This window comes from Macaca nemestrina, chromosome 2 (assembly GCF_043159975.1).
Source record: "Macaca nemestrina isolate mMacNem1 chromosome 2, mMacNem.hap1, whole genome shotgun sequence".
Classification (NCBI taxonomy): domain Eukaryota; kingdom Metazoa; phylum Chordata; class Mammalia; order Primates; family Cercopithecidae; genus Macaca; species Macaca nemestrina.
The window spans coordinates 155164163-155187689 of NC_092126.1; the positions used below are offsets into that span (position 1 = coordinate 155164163).

The window sequence follows — 23527 nt, forward strand, 5'->3', positions numbered from 1 at the left end:
CAAGTCCAGCTGGAGCTATGATAACGTTATCTGCAAGGTCAGGCAGGGGTCCCAAAGAAATGGTTCCAAGAGTAGGGATGAGAAAAACAAGTTCTTATCAGTCTCCCCCTGGAATTCTCTCCCCATGCCATCATTCTTTGTTCTGCTCTTATAACTATTTTTGTAACTATTTCTGCAAGTTTGCAAGGATTTTATATGTTCCTGTTTTCCCATCTGTGCAGGATGGCAAAGATCACAAGACATGCCTGAGATGCAAAACCTGTCACAGTTTAATTAACTGCCTTTGTTCTGCTTCTGTAAGCTTGCTTTCCCTGCCCCACAAGTTTTGTGCGATGGCTAGCCACTCCCCTTCAGTTACCTGAATAAACGTTAAGCCTGGCCTTGTTCAATGATCAGCCTCTGGATATTAATCCGCTAGGCTAGTGGCCACCTAAATGAAATCCTCCTGTTTCACCCATTGGTCTCTCCAGTCTCCTGATTCCTGCAACAGTCAGTCCAAGGCTCAGTTTCCCCATCTGCACAAACGGGCCCCCTCCAGCTCTGACTCCGAGGGTCCAGCCTCAGTCTGTGTCTGTGAACAGTGCTGGGTGATGATCCTGTTGACCCCTCACGTGCCTATGACAAAGAAGGTACCACAGAGACCTGGCAATGCCCATTGAACTAAGAGGACACTCAGGCCAGAGAGGAGCGGCTGCCAGAGGCTGAGCAGTGGGGCAGTGGTTCCGGCTGGGACTGGTCCCGATCTCTCGTCTCCAAATGCTCACCATTGTGCCCATATTCTTGGAAGGAGGAAGTAAGGGAGAGGTGGACTGGGCAGCCTCAGGTGGATCTGAGTCTAGCCACACCTCAGGCAGCTGAGGGTCCCCAGGTCTCAGTTTCCCATCTCTCCCCAGCAAGGCTGTGAAGCCAGGAGCCCCTGATGGCTGTCACACAGGTGGGCAGAGGCCCCTCCTCCAAGGTTGCTGCCATGTCTCTTCCCTGGCCTGGGGTCTGTGTACCCATGGCAGAGGCCACCACTGGGCAGGGTGATTACCCTGGGCCTTCCTGATTCTCCCCCTCACAGATCTGGAACATCAGCCTGGAATGGAGACCTCATCATGGCCCTCCCTGTTTGCCACCCACAGTGGCTGCCCATGCCATTCAGCCGTTCAGAGGCAGAGGCAGAGCCTGCACCTGGGATCCTGAGGGCTAGGGCTCGGGTGCCCCCAAGATGGCTGCCTCCATCTTCAGAGATGGCCACCCAAGGGCCCCGACCACACACCTTACAGCTCCTCACAGCTCTTCCCCAGCCCACGGAGGGGAAGTCAGAGAGCAATGGCTCAGAAAGTCCTCCACACTCAGGCTCGTGTGGGAACACTGAAGAGAGGAGCTCAGGGGGACCCTGTCATCGTGGGAGATGCTGAGGCCCCATAAAGCCTCACGCAGAGGAGAGGGCCTGGCTTCAGTCCCACCGTCTGCCTGCTGGAGCACCAAAGCCTCCCCAGGATTTCCTTTCACTTTGAGGGCAAGTGTCTCCCAGGTATGAATACTGAATCTCCCCCACTCAATGCCAATTTGCAATCTGAGAGGGGGAATCTTGTGGGCCCTGCTTGAGCTCCCCAAGGGCCCATCAGAGTCTGTGCCCCCACCCCAGTGCCACTCCCCTCTGGAAGTGCCAGCCCTGTGAGAAGGCACCTTCTCCAGGTCTGGCTTCCACCATCGAGGAGGCCCTTAAAAATGCCAAAGTCCTCAAGACCATTGGCCAGGGAAGCCTGGGTGAGGTGAAGTTGACCCAGCACAAACTCACTGGGATTCAGGTGGCTGTAAAAATAAAATTAGGGGCTTCCCCAGCCTTCTACATCTACATAGAAAGGTAGAAGTCACGAAGGCCCTGAGTGCCGCCATCATAATAAAGCCATATCATGTCATTGAAACCTCAGACATCCCATACTGAGCTATGGTGATACTCATAGTGAAGACCTTTTCCACCAAACACTCCAGCCCAGCCACATGGAGGAGGAGGCAGCTCAAGCCATGTTTCTGCAAGTACTATCTGCCCTCCAGTACTGCTACCAAAGTCAGCCGCCAAGACCTGAGTGGCAGGACTCCTGGATGAAGAGCACAACACAAAAACAGCTGACGTTGGCTTCAGCACCACAGATTCCCAAGGCCAGAAACTGAGCGCCTTTGCTGGGACTCCCCTTAAGCTGCCCCAGAACTCTTCCTGGGCCACAAGTATCACAGCCCCACCATGGTCGTGTGGGTCTTGGCTCTCTCCTCTACCACATGGGACCAGGGCCCCGCCATTTGGCAGGCAGAACTTCTCAGGCTCAAAAAAAACATACTTCAAGGAAAATATGTACTGTCCATATTCCTTCCGAATTGAAATATTTGTCAAGAAATTTCTGATCCTTGACCCCAGAGAGTGACCCACAGAGGACCAGCTGATGCGGGACCCCTGGGTCAGTACTAGCCAGGGAACCCTCAGGCCACACATAGAGCTGCTCCAGTCACCTGGGCCTCCTGACAAGCTGACAGCCTGACTCTTGGTAGCCATGACATTCTAGGCACATTGAGGAATCCCCAGTAGGAAAAAATATATATATAATTATTCCATGGCCACCTACCTTCCCCATCCCCCAAAGTTAAATCCAACTTTTCTGTCCCAACCAAAGGGGAGTCAAAGGCTGGAATGTTTGGTGAAAAAGGTCTTCACTGTGACCTTTCCCACCTTTACTTCAGAAATCCAGCAGCCTGAGGAGGACCAGGGCCGGGGCAGAAGATGCCCAGAGACGCCACCTTGCCTGCTTGTCCCCTACTGGGCCTGGAGGTGACATGACCCAATACCAGCACATCTCCGAGTGTGGCCTTGTGGCCTCCCCCTCCATCCAGAGCACCAGCAGCAGTGGGAGCAGCCCAGGAGGAGTCAACTGCCCCCAGGGAACATCCTAGGAAGCCAGTTCCGTCTATTCAGGAGACCCAGGGGTCACCTGTCCCCAGGGAACATCCCAGGACGTCATTTCTGTCCATGCGGGAGACCCAGAGTCACCTGTCCCCAGGGAACAGCCCGGGAAGCCAGTGTCCTCTCCACTGGGCATCAGATGGTGTGACCTCAGCCTCTCCTTGTGAAGAGAACCAGGGCTGCCAGGGAGCCACTAGATTTGTCTTCAAAAACATTTTGCTTCCTCCTGGCCCCAAAGTCCCACTGTGAATGGAGAAATACGGTGGCTCCAGTAAACCCAGGGGACAGCTGTGGCCCAGACACAAACCAAGCACGGGGGAGGGGCGGGCAAGCTGCCTTTTCTGCATTTTATTTTATTTATTATGTTTTTGTTGGTTTCTATTTTTATTTTTAGAAAATGTCTCTGAGTCATATGTTTATTATTATTATTATTATTATTATTATTATTATTATTTTGAGACAGAGTCTCCCTCTGTCACCCAGGCTGGAGTGCAGTGGCATGATCTTTGCTCACTGCAGGCTCTGCCACCCAGGTTCACGCCGTTCTCCTGCCTCAGCCTCCCAAGTAGCTGGGACTACAGGTGCCCGCCACCACGTCCGGCTAATTTTTTGTATTTGCAGTAGAGATGGGGTTTCATCGTGTTAGCCAGGATGTTCTCGATCTCCTGACCTCGTGATCCACCCGCCTCAGCCTCCCAAAGTGCTGGGATTACAGGCGTGAGCAACCACGCCCAGCTGTTTATTATTTTTTAATTATTTTTAATTGGCAAATCATGCTTGTATTCATTTATGGGGTACAATGTGAGGATTAGATAGATGTGTGCACCGTGGAGTGATGAAATCTTAGCATCTCCATCACCTCAGAAAGGCAAATTCCACATGAAGTTACGGAAGTGTTGATCGAAAAATGTTGGCCCCATAGAAGTAGTGAGTAGATCCATGGTGACCAGGGGCTGGGTATCAGGTGTGGGGGTGGGAAAGAGGGAGAGAATGGAGAGTTGTTGGTCAAAGGATCAAAGTCTGAGATGGACAGGAGGAAGAGGTTTTCACATCCAGTGCACAGCAGGGTGACCAGAGTCAATGATAATGTATTGCGTATTGCAAAACACCTGAGACGGTCCATGTCAAATGTCTTTCTGCACTTAGAATGGAGAGGACGAAGGTCCTGAGGTCAAAGAACACTACAAACATATGACAGGTCAGCCACGTGTGGGCTCCAGTGGTTGCATGGGATAACTGGGCAAGACACCCTCACTGTTGTGTGTCTGACACCCCCATCCTGGAGGCCTCGTCGAGGACAGAAGCGTGGAGGACAGAAGCATGCAAAGTGGCGGAGGGGTCTCGGCATGGGATTCAAATCAAGGAAGCTTCTGGTGCCCGTGTGGCCTTGAAAGCATTCCTATGCAAAGGAAGAGGTGAAATGGAACGCCTGGAGCCTCCTGGACACCAGAGGGCGCCTCCATCCCACCTAGTGGAATGTAAAAGCCGGGACGGTGTTTCCTGGGGCACTTCTCTTCTGCCCTGCTCTTCTCTTGTCTTTTCTTCATCCAGGTTGTTCTAATTTGGCTCATGTTAGGGTAGGAGAGAAGATACGGCCCAGGGCACCGTCTCTTCCTCCTGTGTGCCCCTGCTTCCTCTGCCCTGCCACCTCCTCCCCCAACCCTGCCCAGGTCACTGCAGTCCTCTCTCCATTTGGAGGCAGCCAGAGCGATACTGCAGCCCCGCGCGAGGCCATGGCCGGGATCTTTATGGGCAGCATCCAATGGAGCGCCAGAGGCCCTCGACCTGCCCACGGGAGCAGCTTCCATTTGTTCACACTAACCCAGGGCGAGCCCTCACGGGGCGGCTGGGGAGCATAAAGTGTGTGCGCTTGGATATCCTCCAGGGGGTTCTGCAGTCTAAAGGGGACGGTGGAGGGGAAGTGTCCTCTGGCTGTGCCCCTGAAGTCTGATTGTGCCTCTGGGGCCTGCGCACAGCCCCGGAGCAGAGGATGACCACAGGGCCTCTCTGGGGACACCTACTAGCTGCCCCCACATGGCCGTGCATGCACCCAGGGCCTCAGGTGTGATTCGAAAGTCACTGCCCCGGGTCCCCTCGAAGCAAAACGGGGGCTCCAGGGTGGGCAAGGGTGAGGGTGTGACCCCAGAGGAGTGCCCATGACAGGATGAGGAGGGGAGTGGCTCTTAGCTTCTGGGCACACCCCTCCCCCTCTCTTGTGCACGGGAAAATGACACAGGGAACATGGCAAAGGAGATCAGGCCCTGGAGAGGGTTCTTGGGCTCCACCCTCCCCGGGCGGCCTGTGTGAGTCTAGCCTAGTTATCGGAGTTGGTATTGTGCCTCAGTTAGCATAGTTCAGAGGTAGGATTTGTAGTCAGGGTAGTTAGGAGGCACCATGGAGCAGGGATTGGCGTCCAACGCACTTGATGAAGAGATCCGAAAGGATCCTCAAGACCATCAGCCAGGGCACATTCAGTGAGGTCACACTGGTCCAGCATGTGCTGACGGGGACCCAGGTAGCCATGGAAACCATACCAAAGAAGGCTGGCTCCTCCCACATCACTCTCCAGAGAGGTCAGTATCACGGAGCCCCTCAAGCATCTGAACATTCAGTTCCATCAGGTGATTGACACCATAGACACCGACTATTTGGAGATGGAGTGTGCCAGACGAGGACAGCTGCACCACCAGATATGCCACCAAGGCCACATCGAGGAGGAGGAGGAGGCCCACACTGGGTTCAGGCAGATTCTGTCGACACTGCAGGACTGCCACTTAAAGAACATCGCACATGGAGACCTAAAGCCATAAAACATCCTACTGGATGAGGATGGCAACATCAAATACCTGGACTTTGGCTTCAGTACCACACTTACGAAGAAGCAGATGCTGCCAGCCTTTTGTGGCACGTACCCCCTACGTGGCCCCAGAACTCTTCCTGGGCCAGGAGTGTCAGTGCCCGCTGTGGAGGTATGCTTAGAAAAATGCTATACCACATGGTAGCCAGGGCTCTGCCCTTCTATCTAGGCACATCAAGAACAAAATATAATAGGAAAGTACACGTTGCCTCCATTTTTGTTTTCATTTCAAATAAATTAAAAAGTTACTAACACTAGACCCCAGGGTGTGACCCCCACTGGAACAACCGATGAGGGACCTGTGGGTGGACAGTGGCCAGAAGATGCTACTGACTCCATACCAAGAGTGACTCCTGGACCACCCGAACCCCAGCAACGCAGCTCATGGTGGCCATGGGATTCCAGGCCAAGAACATCTCCGTGTCAAAGAAAAAACATTCAACTATCCCATGGCCACCTACCTCATTTGCACAAAAAAACAGAAGAGGAAGCACTCCGCCATCAGAGCACTTTCCCTTCCTCCTAGAGTTCCCACCTTTTCTTCCCCAACCCCTAAAGTTTCCACCTTCTGGGAGAAACTGAAGAGGGCTCAGAGTGAACCAGCATTTGAGACTTCCAAAATTCAGCTGCCCGAGGAGGGCCAGAAGTCAGGGCAGAAGACCACCGTTCCTGCCAGTGCACCTGCCGGCCTACAGAGGAAGCCGGACATTTCCAGTGAAGCCCCCAGCATGACCCCGTGCCCTCTCCCTCCAGCCAGAGCACCAGCAGCAGTGGGGGAGACCCAGAAAGGTCCCTGGCTCAGTGACAATCATCACAGGAAGCCAGTGTCCTCCAAGCTGGGCAGCCTAAAGCTGTGATGTGGCCTTGCTGTCAAGAAGCTGGGGCTGCCACAGGGCTGCCAGGAGATGCCTTTCAATTCTTTTAAAAGTATTACGTTACATGTGTGTCCACCAAAGAAAACAAGCAAAATGATTGCCCCAACATAGTTGAATGGCTGAAGACAAAAATCGAGTAGGTGGGGCAGTCAAGCTGCACTTCCTGCATTTTATTGCACTAAGGCCTTGAGGCTCAAGAACATTAAAAACTGTGACAGGTTGGACATGTGTAGATTCCAACAGCTGCGGGTGGGAGCCAGGCAAGAGGCCAATGCTGCTATGTGCCCAGCACACCCGGTCCAGTGGCATTCAGCAGAAGACGGAGGTGTCCAAGTTGCTGCCGGGGTCATTGAACATGATTCTAGTCAAGAGGGCATCTGGCAACCCTGTGGCCTTCAAAGGCCTCCTATCCAAAGCTACGGATGAGCTGAAGGACAGCATGACGCCTCCTGGAGACCAGAGGGCCCCTCTGCCCCACCTGACCCAGTGCACCATCTCTTCCTCCAGTCTGTCCCCTGCTTCCTCTGCTCTGCCCCCTCCCGCTTCCTCCCCGCCCAGCTCACTGCAGTCCTGTCTCCACCTTTCCAAGGTAGACACAGCTTGCTGCTCTCCTGAGGCCCCACTAAGGCTGTGACTCTGGTCCCCACTATCCTCTTGGACTTTACTTCCCTGGACCCCTCCACACCTCCTTTTTGTTTGTCCCAGCCCCGCCCCCAACTCCCTCTCCCCCAGCTCCTCCTCTCCCATTCCTAATCCCCTCATCCTGATTCCTTTTCTCCTATATTTTCTCTAGCTAAATCATCTTTCCTTTACAGGCTAATAGTCTGCCCCTCTGTCCCCTAGATGTCTGCCTTGTGCAGCATGGAATGATGAAAATCTAGAAACTGGAATCTAACTCCTGGCCCTAGTCAGGACTCATGTTTCGTGAAAGGGAGAGAAAAAAAAAAAAGCAACTCCCCGTCAAAAGCAATACCTAGTCTAGAGCCTGATATAAGTGCCACTCGAAACATATTTCCTTCCATTATTCTTCTATAGCCATATAATTATTCCTAAAATAGATAGCCCCTGAGACCACTGAGAAGCATTGCAATATGGAGTGACAAGGGTCTGAGAGCCGGTCTTGCTGTCCCTTATCCCCTAGTCCCAGTTGACATGAAGCCAAACTCCAGAGAAGAGCTGGGCCCATAGGGCATTTGGATTTTACTCCAAGTCTAATTCCCAGTCCAGTGCTCCTGCCTCCAGCGGCTCCATTTCCTCTGTCAGCCTGGCCAAGGAAGGGGTGTGTGGCAGAGTGCAGGGTGTGGGGAAAGAAAGGGAGGCCCAGGGTAGCACCAGGAGGGGGGTGCGGTGCATTTGGCTCTTGCTCCCTGCCTGGGTGCAGGTCTCCAAGTGAGTCTTCCTGTTTCCCCATCTTCTGAGGCCCAGGGCTTCCTCAGAGCCTCCATGGGTCCCACCACTGCACCCATCACACGGTGTCTAGGTCCTGCCTGCCTGGCTCACACACCCACCCCCACCTGCTGCCCTATTTCCATCCCCGGGACAGCCCGCTGGGCACTGCCGTTCCCTCTCTTAGAAGACTTACACAGGCCCTGCCCGTCCCTTTTGTCAATCTAGTTAATGTCACCTCCTCAGAGAAGCCCTCCCTGAGCACCCACCTGCAGTAGGGTCACCCCCATCTTCCACCCTCACTTTTCCTGGTGTTTCCTTCCTGGCCCTTGTCCCTATTGGGAATTTTCTGCACTGATAGACTAGTCTGTCTCACCCCTCGGAGGCCAGCGTGTCTGTCTTCTCTGTCCCAGCACACTGCATGATCATTTGTGGGCATGAATTAAACAGGACGGCCCCAAAGTGCTGGGATTGGGAGCCCTTCACCCCAGGGGAGGAAGGAGCCTTGAGGAAGGGGAGAGGACCCGACTTAGTGGTCCCTGCCCACCCCGAGGGCCAGCCCTGGCCAGGCCCGGCCACTGCGCTTTGGGGCGCCTGTCGCCTGTGCCCTTGACGGGTGGCCTGCAGGGGACACAGCCACCCTCGGTCAGCTGTGGCCCTGATGCAGCCACATCCCAGCAGGCGGCACTGAGGAAGGACAAGCTCCAAAACCCAGGGCTCCAAAGGACCCATGGACAGTCGGGAGGCTCAGAGGAGTGACCCCGCGGCTGGGTCAGCGCTGTGAGGCCCATGGGGACCCAGCGGAGAGGGCTCGGGTGAGGCCTCTGGAGACGCTGAGCAGGGCCGGGAGCCTCGGGACCTGCAAAGGGCTTCCGTCTGTGTGGGGGCAGCAGAGCCAGAGGGCCCTTGGCCTTGGCCTTGGCCTTTGGCGGTTGAGTGTGGGTTTTTGGCAGTTGAGGGCGGGCAGTTGGCTGTTGGGCACCCCGCCCCTGCTGCCTGGCCCCGCCCCCATCTCCATGGAGACCCGAGGCTACCCAAAGGCATCTCAGCCCTGCCAGGCAATCCAGGACTCCCAGCAGAGCCTGCAGAAGGGCTCTCCCTCTGAGGGGCTGTGCATGTTTCCCCGGGGTGGGGCTGAAGCCAGAGCCCAGAGGTTTGCCCCTGGGGCATGGATCCCCCAGTCACTCACCCGCCCCGGGCTGCAGTGAGGGAGGTTCTGACGGGAGGATTTCCAGCTCCTACCCTGCAAGGATATGAACCTCAGGGAAGGCATTCCTGCTCTGGGGACTGCTTCCGTCCACCACATCAGAGCCAGCCATCGCAGAAGTTAGGCCAAGCTGACCACTGTGTCTGTGATCTCTGCCAGGGAGGCTGAAAGAACATCCAGCCCCACCCGTGGTTCCTTCCCGCCTCAGGCTATGTGACAATATGACTCCCCACCTATTTTTTCATTTCCACTGGAAACACTAGTAAAACAATTCCTCACCCTTAGCCCCAGGGAGCGGCCCCCACTAAACCAGCTGATGTGGAATCCCTGGGTCAATGTCGGCCGGGAGGTGCTGTTGACACCATACGGAGAACCTGGCACCTGTGTCCCCTACAGCCCTGGTCATGGTGGCTAGGGATTCCAGCCCGAGAACATCTCAGCGTCAACACTGGAAAAGAAATCAACTCTCCCATAGCACATACCTCGTGTTAGAACACATAGAAGAACAGAAGAGGAAGCGCTCCTCCATCAGAGCAGCGGCCCTTCCTCCTGGGGTTTCCCCCTGTCCTTCCCCGTCTGCCAAAGTTTCCACCTTCCCAGCAAAACCAAAGGGGGCTCAAAGCAAGCCAGTATTTCCTACTCGTCATTTTCAGCTGCCCAAGCAGGGACAGAAGTCAGAGAAAGTCAGATAAGAGTCTTGGTCCCCGCAAGAGAACAGGACCAGGAAGCCAGAAACGGGCTGGGAACCGGGTGGGAGTGTTGTGGGGTCCTAGTCTCCCCAGTGTGCTGCTGTCCTTAAAATCCACTTTGGGAGTGAGGTGTCAATACTGAATCTCCCTGCACCCAATGCCAGTTGGCAACCCCAGAGAGGGGGGCCCTGTGGACTCTGTTTGAGCTCCCGAAGGGCCGGCCCCTCAGAGTCTGTCTTCCCCACCTTGCTGCCATTCACCCTCGGGAAGTGCCAGCCCTGTGAGAGGAAGCACCTTCCCCAGGCCTGGCACTGGACAAGGCCAGAATTGTTTCTGGCCCATGACCTGTGGCAAAGCCTGACATCTCTTCTCCAGAAGCCAGGGCTCCAGGCTCAGCCAGCTAGGCTGGGTCAAGAGACCATAGATAAATGGCTTCAGGCACCAGAGCAAAGCCCACAAAGAGAAAGCCCCCTCCAGTGTCAACTCATGCTAGGCCTCAGGAGCCCTGCGGCCCTAGGTGCAGGCCCGGCAACTGTGGCTTGTTCATCTCCCTTTGCGGCAGCGTAGTTGGGAGGCACCATAGACCCGGGATCAACCTCCACCTCACCTCGCAAGAAGATACAAAACTATGGGATCCTTGACACCATCTGCCAGGGAACTGGCCCAGCATAGGCTAACTGGGACCCAGACTGTCCTCCAAATCATCTCTAAGAAGGCTGGCCTTGCTCTCTAGAGAGAGAGATGAGTATCATGAAGACTCTCTGTCACCCAAATATCATTCAGCTCCACCAGGTGACTGACAAGGTGGAAACCATCCATGTGGTCATGGAGTACGCCAGTGGAGGAGAGCTACAGCACCAGATACGCCACCAAGGCCACATCGAGGAAGAGGAGGCCTGAACCACGTTCAGGCAGATTGTGTCAGCCCTGCACTACTGCCACTTACAGAACATCACACATCCACACCTAGAGCTACAAAACATCCTACTCAATGAGGAAGGCAATATAAAAATCATGGACTTTGGCTTTAGCACGACATTTGGGGAGGCAGAGATGCTGAAAACCTTTTGTGGCACGCACCCCTACATGGCCGTGGAACTCTTCCTGGGCCTGGAGTGCCAGCACCACCAGGATTGTATGGAGCCTCAGTGCCACACTGGATTCCATGGTGGCCAGGGCCCTGCCCTTCTATTCAGGGAACCCTACAGGCCTCAGGGAAAAATGATCAGTGCAGAGCACCATTCACCACAATGTTTTTTCCCAACGAATGGAAAGACATTAAAAAGTGACTAATGCTGGACCCCAGGGAGTGTCCTTCACTGGAACAAGTGATGAAAAATCTGTAAGTGAAAAGTGTCCAGAGGTTGCCAATCACACCACACCGAAAGCCACTCCTGGACCACCCGAACCCCAAACAACCCAGCTCGTGGCGGCCGTGGGATTCCAGGCCGAGAACACCTCAGTGTCATCACTGGAAAACAAATCAACTATCCCAAGCAACCTGCCTCATTTTAGATCACAGAAAACAACAGAAAAGGAAGCGCTCCACCATCAGAGCATGGTCCCTTCCTCCTGGGGTTCCCACCTGTCCTTCTCCATCTGCCAAAGTTTCCATTTCCTGGTAAAACCAAAGAAGTCTCCAAGCAAGCCGGTATTTCCTACTTGTCATTTTCAGCTGCCCAGGAAAGGCCAGAAGTCAGGGAAAGTCAGATAAAATCCCCTTTTCCCCCAAGAGAGCAGGACCAGGAAGCTGGAAGCAGGCTGGGGACAGGCTGGGAGTGTTGTGGGACCCCTTGTCTCCCTCACGTGCTTCTGTCCTTAATATCCACTTTGGGGGTAAGGGTCCCCAGGTGTCAATACTGAATCTCCCTCCACCCAATGCCAGTTTGCAACCCCAGAGAGAGGGTCTCTGTGGGCCCCGCTTGAGTTCCCCAAGGGCCCCTCAGAGTCTGTCCCTCTGCCTTGCTGTTGTGCCCCGCTGGAAGTGCTGGCCCTGTGGGAGGGTGCCTTCCCCAGACCTGGCTTCCATTTGCATCCGACAAGGCCAGAGTTGTTTCTGACCTGTGACCTGTGGTAGACCTTGACTTCTCTTCTCCAGAAGCCAGGGCTCCAGGCTCACCGAGCTGGGCTGGGTCAAGAGACTACAGGGAAACGGGCTCCAGGCACCAGGGCAAAACCCACAGACAGAAAGCGCCCTCCAGTGTCCACCCAGGCCGGCCTCAGGAGCCGTGCAGCCCTCGGTGCAGGCCGGCCAACCTTGGCTTGTTCATCTCCCTTTGCCGCCGGCAGCCTCCATTTGGAGGACATTCTTCTTGGGAGGGACTGACAGTCATGGAGGGGTGAGAGCAGGCCTGAGCAGGGTGGCCTCCCTAGAGGCAATCCAGAGAGCAGGGTCAGGCAGTCAGGGGGCTCCAGCTCCACCATCCAGGTGAGGAAACCGAAGCTGAAGAGAGATCAGGTAGCATTTCTGATATGGTTTGGCTGCGTTCCCACCCAAATCTCATCTTGAATTGTAACTCCCCCAATTCTCACGTGTCGTGGGAGGACCCTGGCGGGAGGTGATTGAGTTCTGGGGGCGGGTCTTGAGGACTCTGGAGGGAGGTGATTGAGTTCTGGGGGCGGGTCTTGAGGACCCTGGAGGGAGGTGATTGAGTTCTGGGGGCGGGTCTTTCCTACGTTGTTCTTGTGATAGTGAGTGGGTCTCACAAGATCTAATGGTTTAAAAAACCATCTGTTCCCTTCCTTAGAAGACTTCCACAGGCCCTGCCTATCCCTTTTGTCAATCAAGTGAATGTCACCCCCTCAGAGAAGCCCTCCTTGAACACGCCATCTGCAGTAGGGTCACCCCTATCTTCCACCAGCACTTTTCCTGGTGCTTCCTTCCTAGCCCTTGTCCCTATTGGGAGTTTTCTGCACTGATGGACTAGTCTCTCTCGCCCACCTGGGGGCCAGCGTGTCTGTCTTCTCTGTCCCTGCACACGGAAGATGCTCGACGATCATTTGTCAGCAAAAATGAAACAGGAAGGCCCCTGAGGTGCTGGGATTAGGAGCCATACACCCCAGGTGAGGAAGGAGCCTTGAGGAAGGGGAGAGGACCTGAGTGAGTGCCCTCCGCCCACCCCGAGGGTCATCCCTGGGCAGGGCAGGCCACTGTGCCTTGTGGCATCTGTCACTTGTTACCTTGACAGGTGGGCCATAAAGGATGTGGCTGCACTCAGTGAGCTGTGGTCCTGGGGCAGCTGTGTCAGGGTGGCCCTGACTTGAGACACCCGAATGCCTGTCCACCCGTCCATTCCTGGGCAGCAGCTCTGGGAAGAAGGCAGCCTCCTGGGGCTCTGCCACGGGCTGCCAGGCTGAGGGAGTCTTGGCTTTGGGCTGTTGGCGGTTGAGTGTGGGGCATTGCATTCTTCTTCATTCCTGTCCATAAGGATCACCAGAAGCAATTTGCCTTCAGCTGGGAAGGCCAGCAATATACCTTCATGGTCCTACCTCAGGGCTCTATCACCTATCTGGCTTTGTGTCGTAATCTTCTTCACAGACATCTTAGTGGCGTGTTCCTTGCACGAGATATCACACTGGTCCATTACATTGATGACATTATGCTGACTGGAGCAAGAAGTAACAACCACACTGGACTCGCTGGTGAGACATTTGTGTGCCAGGGGATGGGAAATAAATCCAACTAAAATTCAGGTGAGGCTGGAGAATAGGGAAACGAAGCAGGAGAGTAGCAAAGGGAATTAAAAGTTAAATAAAGGGCAGAATGACTAAAAGCAGAAAGCAGAAGCAAGGTAAAAGGGCAGTGGGCAAGAAGCAAGATAAGAAGAGCTAGAAGCTTGGCCGGGCGCGGTGGCTCAAGCCTGTAATCCCAGCACTTTGGGAGGCCGAGACGGGTGGATCACAAGGTCAGGAGATCGAGACCATCCTGGCTAACACGGTGAAACCCCATCTCTACTAAAAAATACAAAAAACTAGCCGGGCGAGGTGGCAGGCGCCTGTAGTCCCAGCTACTCAGGAGGCTGAGGCAGGAGAATGGCGTAAACCCGGGAGGTGGAGCTTGCAGTGAGCTGAGATCCGGCCACTGCACCCCAGCCTGGGCGACAGAGCAAGACTCCGTCTCAAAAAAAAAAAAAAAAAAAAGAAGAGCTAGAAGCTGAGCAGCCAAAACAAAAAGAGAAGCGAGCCAGTACACCCTGGCCGGCAGGATCCAGACCAAACCAGTAAGGGTCCGCTCTTCAGGGCTAGGCATGTGCATTAGAGAGAAAACGTATCCTTACCATGACCCCATATGATAATCAGCTCATTAAAGCTCATGAATGTTGGGGACCAGCTTCAACACCACCCGCAGGGTACCCGAAGTCCAGTGGCAACAAAGGATTGAAAAGAGACAGGTTAAGAGTTCATAAAAGTGGGAGCCAGGGGGCCAGTTGCAAAATGGAGGCTGCAAAAGTCTCAGAGCTCTGGTCTCCACACTATCTATTGAGTACGATCACTTAGATCTAAGAAGCAGATGTTCAGGGTGAAACAGTGAAAGGGAGACAGTGCATCACAGGTGTAATCTTTTTTTTTTTTTTTTTTTTTTTTTTTTTTTTTGAGACGGAGTCTCGCTTTGTCGCCCAGGCTGGAGTGCAGTGGCCGGATCTCAGCTCACTGCAAGCTCCGCCTCCCGGGTTTACGCCATTCTCCTGCCTCAGCCTCCCGAGTAGCTGGGACTACAGGCGCCCACCACCTCGCCTGGCTAGTTTTTTTTGTATTTTTAGTAGAGACGGGGTTTCACCATATTAGCCAGGATGGTCTCGATCTCCTGACCTCGTGATCCGCCCGTCTCGGCCTCCCAAAGTGCTGGGATTACAGGCTTGAGCCACCGCGCCCGGCCCACAGGTGTAATCTATAGCAATAGTGGTTTAATTGAATCTCCTTTGTACTCAAACAGCGTATCTTTACCTTATCGGAGAGTAGCTAGTGGGAGCGGCTTAACCAGGAGCCTGCACATCTGTCCACATTCTAGGGTTTCAAAGGAGTGTCTTTCTCCTTGAACACAGTGTTTACAGATAAGAGAGCGGGTCTCTTGGCCAGGTGCAGTGGCTCATGCCTGTAATCCCCGTACTTTGGGAGGCCGACGTGGGCGGATCACGAGGTCAGGAGATCGAGACCATCCTGGCTAACATGGTGAAACCTCGTCTTTACTAAAAATACAAAAAATTAGCCAGGCATGGTGGCGGGCGCCTGTAGTCCCAGCTACTCAGGAGGCTGAGGCAGGAGAATGGTGTGAACCTGGGAGGCAGAGCTTGCAGTGAGCTGAGATCATGCCACTGCATTCCAGCCTGGGCAACAGAGCGAGACTCTGTCTCAAAAAAATAAAAAAATAAAAAACAAAAAAAAGTAGGTCTTGCTCTGAGCATGGGGACATGATGGCAGTTAGGAGGCTTTCCTCCTTAGAGGCCGCTTGTGGCTTTCCACAACATATTGTCCTATATTTTTATGGCCAGTTTATGCAGGCACCCCATAAACCTTTCTCCCAACAATGCATATGGACTGCATATCGGAGGTGGTGCACAAGCGCACAGGGGCCAAAGTAACTAAGCAACACACCTATCAATCAAAAAGGCAGACACCGGCTAGAGATTAGGGAGCCTTGGGAAGAGAAGGAAAAAAAACCCATAAAAAGATCCAAACTACACCACGCTGGGTCTGATCTCACCTCCCAGAGGTCAGTCCGCACTCCCCCTCAGAGAGTGGAATGCTGTGCCTAATCCATTTCTGCTGCCTTGCTTTCCTATCTGTGTGTGTCTCATCCAATTCTTTGTTCAGGACACCAAGAGCCTGGACCTGCATGGCACCTTCTGGTAACACAGGGACCTACTACTGCAGTAAAATATCTAGGGGTTCAGTGGTTTGGGGCCTGTCGAGATATTCCTTTTAAGGTGAAGGATAAGTTGTTGCATTTGGCCCCTCCTATGACCAAGAAAGAGGCAAAATGTCTAGTGGGCCTATTTGGATTTTAGAGGCAACACATTCCTCATTCAGGTGTGTTACTCCGGCCCATTTGTCAAGTGACCCAAAAGGTTGCCAGTTTTGGGTGGGGTCCAGAACAGGATAAGGCTCTGCAAGAGGTCCAGGCTGCTGTGCAAGCTGCTCTGCCACTTGGGCCATATGACCCAGCAGATCCAATGGTGCTTGAGGTGTCAGTGGTAGATAGCAATGATGTTTGGAGCCTTTGGCAGCCTCCCACAGGTGAATCACAGAGGCCTCTAGGACTTTGGAGCAAGGCTCTGCTATCTTCTGAAGATAACTTGTCTCCTTTCGAGAGACAGCTCTTGGCCTGTTAGAAAGTGAACATTTGACTATGTTTGACTATGTTCAACAGTTGACTATGTTTGACTATGTTCAAGTCACCATGAGACCTAAACTGAATATCATGAACTGGGTGTTTTCCGACCCATCTAGCCATAAAGTGGGAGGGGTGTGCACAGCAGCATTCCGTCATCAAATGAAGTGGTATACATGTGATCTGGCTCGAGCAGGTCCTGAAGATACAAGTAAGTTACATGAGGAAGTGACTCAAATGCCCATGGTCCCCACTCCTGCCACCCTGCCTTCTCTCTCCCAGCCTGCCAGTGGCCTCATGGCCCCATGATCAGTTGACAGAGGAAGAGGAGACAAGGGCCTAGTTTACAGATGGCTCTGTACAATATGCAGGTACCACCCATAAGTGGACAGCTGCAGCCCCTTTCTGGGATATCTCTGAAGGACAGTGGTGAAAGGGAAATCGTCCCAGGAGGCAGAACGTCAAGCAGTGCACCTGGTTGTGCACTTTGCATGGAAGGAGAAATTGCCAGATGCGTGATTATATACTGATTCATGGGCTGTAGCCAATGGTTTGGCTGGATGGACAGGGACTCGGAGGAAGCGTGATCGGAAACTTGGTGAACTGGGGGAAGAGGTATGTTGATGGATTTCTCTGACCACAGTATGTGGTCAAAAACTGTGAAGATATTTGTGTCCCGCTTGAGTGCTCACCAAAGAGTGACCTCAGCAAAGGAAGATTTTTATCGTGGGTATTTATCAATCATGACTCATTCTGTAGACACCACTCAGCCTCTTTCCCCAGCCACCCCTGTCATTGCCCAATGGGCTCATAAACAAAGTGGCCATGGTGGCAGGGATGGAGGTTACACATGGGCTTAGCAACACGGACTTCCACTCACCAAGGCTGACCTGGCTGTGGCCACTGCTGAGTGCCCAATTTGCCAGCAGCAGAGACCAACACTGAGCCCTCGATATGACACCATTCCTCGGGGTGATCAGCCAGTTACTTGGTGGCAGGCTGATTACCTTGGACCTCTTCCATCATGGAAAAGGCAGAGGATTGTCTTCACCGGAATAGACACTTACTCTGGATGTGGGTTTGCCTATCCTGCACGCAACGCTTCTACCGAGACTACCATCCTCGGACTCAACGGAATGCCTTATCCATGATCTTGGTATTCCACACAGCATTGCCTCCGACCAAGGCACTCACTTTACGGCTGAAGAAGTGCAGCCGTGGGCTCACGCTCATGGAGTTAACTGGTCTTACCATGTTTCCCATCATCCTTAAGCAGCCGGATTGATAGAACATGGCCTTTTGAAGTCACAATTACAATGCCAACTAGGTGACAATACTTTGCAGGACTGGGGCAAAGCTCTCCAGAAGGCCGTGCATGCTCTGAATCAGCATCCAACGTATGGCAGTTTTTCCCATAGCCAGCATTCACAGATCCAGGAATCAAGGGGTGGAAGTGGATGTGGCACCATTCACCATCACCCCTAGTGACCCACTAGCAAAGTTTTGCTTCCTGTTCCTGGAACATTATGTTCTGCTGGCCTAGAGGTCTCAGTTCCAGAGGGAGGAATGTTGCCACCAGGAGACAAAATAATAATTCTATTAAAGTGGAAGATTGCCAACTGACCATTTTGGGCTCCTCTGCCTCTAAGTCCACAGGCTAAGAAGGAAGTTAGTGTTGGCTGGGGTGACTGACCTGGACTATCAAGATGAAATCAGACTACTACTCCACAATGAAGGTAATAAGGAAGAGTATGCATGGAATATAGGATTCCCTTAGGTCATCTCTGAGTATTACCAGGCCCTGTGACTAAGGTCAATGGGAAACTACAACAGCCCAATCCAGGCAGGACTGCAAATGGTCGGATCCTTCAGGAATGAAGGTTTGGGTCATTCCACCAGGTAAAAAGCCACAACCAGCTGAGGTGCTTGCCGAAGGCAAAGGGAATACAGTATGGGTAGCAGAAGATAATAGTTATTAATACCAGCTACAGCCATGTGACCAATTGCAGAAACAAGGATTGTAATGGTCACAACCATTTCTTCCTTATTTTATTAAAAATATGTTTGTGCATGTATACACTCGTACTGAGAAAACACCTCCATTTTATTTCCTTTCTTTTTCCGTTACCATGTGACATAAGATTTATTGATTTTATATCAGCATTTAAATGTTGTTAACTTTATGTAATAGCATTTATGTTAAGGATTAGTGTGCTTCTGGTTGTATGAAGGATAGCTGTATTATGTTAGGGGTAATTATGACCTTATTATTTCCTTTATTTGGAGATTAAATATGATTTCAGGAGATGTGTATGGGTTCAAGTTGACAAGGACTTGTGATGTTAATATATCAAACTGATTGGATTGAAGGATGCCTAGATAGCTGAAAAACTTGTTCCTGGGTGTGTCTGCGAGGGTGTTTCCAGAGGAGATTAACATTTGAGTCCACGAACTGTGAGTGGCAGACCCACCCTCAATGTGGGTGGAGACCATCTAACAGCTGCCAGCGTGGTTAGAACAACGCAGGCAGGTGGGATAAGCTGGCTTGCTGAGTCTTCCGGCTTCATCTTTCTTCTGTTCTGGGTGCTTCCTGCCCTGGGACATCAGACTCCAGGTTCTTTGGCCTTTGGACTCTTGGACTTACACTAGTGGTTTGCCAGGGGCTCTCGGGCCTTTGGCCACAGACTGAAGGCCGCACTGTCAGCTTCCCTGCTTTTGAGGTTTTTGGACTTGAACTGATCTACTATTGGCTTCTTTCTTCCTCAGCTTGCAGATGGCCTATTGTGAGACTTTGCTTTGTGATGGTGTGAGTCAATTATCTTTAATAAACTCCCTTTCATATATACATATATCCTATTACTTCTGTCCCTCTAGAGAACCCTGACTAATACATTATCTCTCTCCCAGGGGCCACAGGCTTGCAGGCCTACCTGGCCAGGGAGATGATCTAAATCTGCCTGAGAGGCAGGAGGTGAGGAGCTGGTGCTGGAGGTGCAGTGGCCCTGCCTGGGGGCACCAGCGGCTCCAGCTGCTGCAGCAAGGAGAATGGGGGCCTGGGGCTGCAAGACGGTTTGAAGAGATGTGGGCATCAGCATTTTTTATACGTCATCTTGTGTTTGTGTGTGTGTGTTTTAAACACTGGAGCCATAAAACTTCACATTGAAGGAAAACTGCAGGATATAAAACAAAACCTACCTGCAGCTCGGGGCTGGCCTGCAGGCCTGTAACTGGTGCAGTTTTCAGCCTGTGCTGACTGTGACTGCGGCAAGGCTCCACTGCACGCCCCAGGGACATGGTCTCTGTGGCTGCAGCCACAGGGATCCCTCCCCATTGCCAGGGCTATCTGGCTCTGAGTCTGTGCGCTCCTGTGGGGCAGGCGTCAGCTTCTTGACCTGGTTTTCCTTCATAACTGCTCTCTGAGGGTAGCAGCTGGCCAGAAATCCTTTGCCGAACGGATCCTGGAACCCAGCCCCAGTCCCTGGGCCTCTCCCCACTGGAGCCACTCACCACTGCCAGGCTGGCCACCAGGGTATACTCTTCTTCCCTTGACTTTCTATCCCAAGCCTGGAAGGCATACAGAAGGCTCCTCCTAGCACCAAGGAACCCAGAGAGCAGGAGAATGGAGCAGCAGGGTCACAGCCTGGCTTGCAGTGCCCGTTCTTGGCAAATGCCACAGGCCTGCTACACTCAGCTGTAGGTTCCCAAACACAGCCTGGAACAGCTGCAAACACTTTTCGGGCCTTCTCTGGTTGGTCTATGTGCAAACTAGCAACCTGCCTCTGTCCATAACCCAGTACCCCATGTAGACACAGCGGCTCAGGGGTCCCATCATTCCCGGGAGCCCCTGCCTCCTCCAGACCTTGGTGTGGCCTCTGGAGGGGACAGTAGAGCCACAACTTCCTACAGGAACCAGGTTCACATACTAGAAGGGCCAGGCGAAGAGCAGTTCTGCTGGTTTTGGGCCTCAATGAAGAAAGATGGGATTTCTTTTCCTACACAGAAACACCCCGAGCAGAAACAGAGATCTTTTGTGCCCACTGATAGGTCTCTCTGCCCAGCCTGTCATTGTCCAGAGCCATGGGTAGTGGAAGGCGGGAAGTACAGGCTCCTTCCCGGCTTCTGCAGAAGCCCTGGGCCAAAGGCCTCTGCTGAGGGCATCCAGCGCTGTGTGCTTCTCCACCCTGGCCACACCCTCAAATCATCGGGTGAGCCTTCAACACACCCAGACCAAGGAAATCCATGGCGCTGAAGGTGGGGGGAAAAAAGCAAAGCATGAAGTTTTCTTAAAGCCCCAGCTCTCCAGTGAGTTTCCTGCCTTGGTGCTCCTGGAGATGTTGTCTGGGCAGCTCAGGGGCCTGCAGCCCTGCCTGGGGCAGAGCTCCAAGGACTTGCAGGGTCAAAGGTGCCTGGGGCAAGCTTCCCAGCATCCCAGTCTCCACACTGGCCTCAATGGATGTGAGGAAAGGAAGGCCACTGACTTTCCAGGTCCCTGCTCCGCTGGGGAGAGTGCCTGGGGAAGGGCTTCTCTGCACTACCTACAGCCTCCTTCAGCAACAAAGCTGGCTGGAGTTGCCAGGAGATGCTTGTACAGCTTTAAGGCCCAAGAAATGAGTCCTAACTCATGTGTCCCCCGAAACTGAGTAAAAATTTCTGGCCCCCACCCTGATTCGGAGCCGAGTTCCAGAAATGTGTGGGGGTGAAGCCTCATTTTCAAGTTCATGGGCTTTAGGCACTCATTGATCTTTGACTTTTTTCACTCAGCAGTTTCCTTTTTTTCCAATTAAAAAACGTATAAAACTTGCAAAAAATTTACCTTCTTGTCAATTCCAGCATCATTAAATATATTCACAATGTTGTGCAAACATCACCACTGTTCACTTCCAAAACTTCCATCATCCCCAACAGAAACTGTGTACCCTTTAAAGAGTAATTCTCCACTCCCCACCCCCGCACTCTGTTCTACTTTTTGTCTTTTATGAATTTTCCTCTTCTAGGTACTTCCTAAGAGTGGAATGATACAGTATTTGTCCTCCTGTGTCTATTTCACTTAGAATAATGTTTTTCCTTTAGAGATAGGATCTCGCTCTGTTGCCCAGGCTGGAGTGCAGCGGCACAATCACAGCTCACTGCAGCCTTTCTAGGCTCAAGCAATCCTCCCGCCTCAGCCTCCAAGTAGCTGGTACTACAGGTGCGTGCCACCACACCTGGCTAATATTATTTTTTGTAGAGATAGGGTCACACTGGCCGGGCGCGGTGGCTCACGCCTGTAATCCCAGCACTTTGGGAGGCCGAGACGGGCGGATCACGAGGTCAGGAGATCGAGACCATCCTGGCTAACACGGTGAAACCCCGTCTCTACTAAAAAATACAAAAAACTAGCCGGGCGAGGTGGCGGGCGCCTATAGTCCCAGCTACTCGGGAGGCTGAGGCAGGAGAATGGCGTGAACCCGGGAGGCGGAGCTTGCAGTGAGCTGAGATCCGGCCACTGCACTCCAGCCTGGGTGACAGAGCGAGACTCCGTCTCAAAAAAAAAAAAAAAAAAAAAAAAAAAAGAGAGATAGGGTCACACTAAGTTGCCTAGGCCAGTTGGAACTCCTGGGCTCAAATGATCCTCCCACCTTGGCCTCACAAAACGCTGGGATTACAGGAGTGAGCCGCTGCTCTCGGCCTTGGAATAATGTTTTGAAGTCTCACATATACTGCAGCATGACTCAGATTTTTTTTGAGACGGAGTCTAGCTCTGTCACCCAGGCTGGAGTGCAGTGGCATGATCTCAGCTCACTGCAACCTCCGCCTTTCGGATTCAAATGATTCTCCTGCCTCAGTTTCCCGAGTAGCTGGGATTACAGGCGTGTGCCACCACACCCAACTAATTTTTCTATTTTTAGTAGAGATGGGGTTTCACCATGTTGGCCAGGATGGTCTCGATCTCTTGACCTCATGATCCACCTGCCTCAGCCTCACAAAGTGCTGGGCTTACAGGCATGAGCCACCGCTCCTGGCCTTACTCCTTATGAATAATATTCCATTCATTATACATATCACATTGTGTTTATCTATTCCTGTTGATGGACACTAGTTTCCACTTTTTGGCTAATGTAAATAATGTTACCATGAACATGGGTGTGCAAGTATCTCTCTGAATCCCAGCTTTCAATTCTCTTGGGTACACATCTCAAGAGGGGAGTTGCTGGTCCCATGGTAATTCCATGTTTCTCTTTTGGAGGAATCACCAGACTATTGTCCAAAGTGGCTGCACTGTTTTACATTCCCACCAGTAAAGCACGAGGGTTCTGATTTCTCCACATCTTCACTAACACTTGTTGTTTTTTGTGTTAAGTAGCTCAGTGTGGTTTTGATTTGCATTTTCTGGTGGACTGACAGTGATCATTGTATCTTCTTTGGAGAAATATATATTTAAGTCCTTCACTCATTGTTGAATCACTTTTTAAAACTGAGTTGTAGGACTTCTTTATATATTCTGGATATTAATCCCTTATGAGATATATGATGAGTTTTTACTCTTTATAGTGTCCTTTGCGGCACAAAATTTTTTAATTTTCATGATGTCCAATTTATCTGTTTTCTTTTGTTGCCTGTGTTTTAAAAGTCATATCAAATAAATTACTGCCAAATCCATTGTCATTAAGCTTTCCCCCTATTCAAAGGGTTTTACAGTTTTAGCTCTGACACTTAGGTCTTTGATCCAGTTCAAGTTAGTTTTTGTATACGGTGCAAGGTTAAGACTCCAACTTCATTCTTTGCAGATGGGTATGGGTATCTGTATCCCAGCACAATTTGATGAAAAACCTGTCTTTTCCCCATTGAATGGTCTTGGCACCCTTGTCAAAAATCAATAGACCATAGATGTGAGGGTAGTTTCCTTTTACCTGGGAGTGCAGTTAGAGAATCAAGTGACTTAACAAAACCTTGTGATCTCTCCAAGACAACCTAAGTTAATGTCTAGAGTTGGAGGATCCTGTTCTACGGCAAGGAATGAAATTTGGCAAGAAGTTTCCCTGTCCTTCCACAACTTAGACAGTACCCCAGCAGGCAATCCTGGGAGTGCAGAGATGACTAGGGACCCAGGGTACTTTTATTTTATTTTTTCTGAGACGGAGTCTTGCTCAGTTGCCCAGGCTGGAGTGCAGTAGAGCAATCTTTGTTCACTGCAAGCTCCGCCTCCTGGGTTCACGTCATTCTCCTGCCTCAGCCTCCCAAGCAGCTGGGACTATAGGCGCCGA

The 23527-nt window shown here is 52.2% G+C and overlaps 1 long non-coding RNA gene across 1 annotated transcript in view; it reads right to left on the minus strand.

Annotated features, from left to right (window-relative positions):
• Positions 1–21826, minus strand: part of LOC105477786 (uncharacterized) — a 39026-nt gene extending 17200 nt beyond the window's left edge. The window contains exon 1 of the long non-coding RNA XR_011620267.1: positions 8436–21826. This is a non-coding gene — a long non-coding RNA (uncharacterized lncRNA). The remainder of the gene's footprint in view (positions 1–8435) is intronic.
• Positions 21827–23527: the final 1701 nt, after the last annotated feature.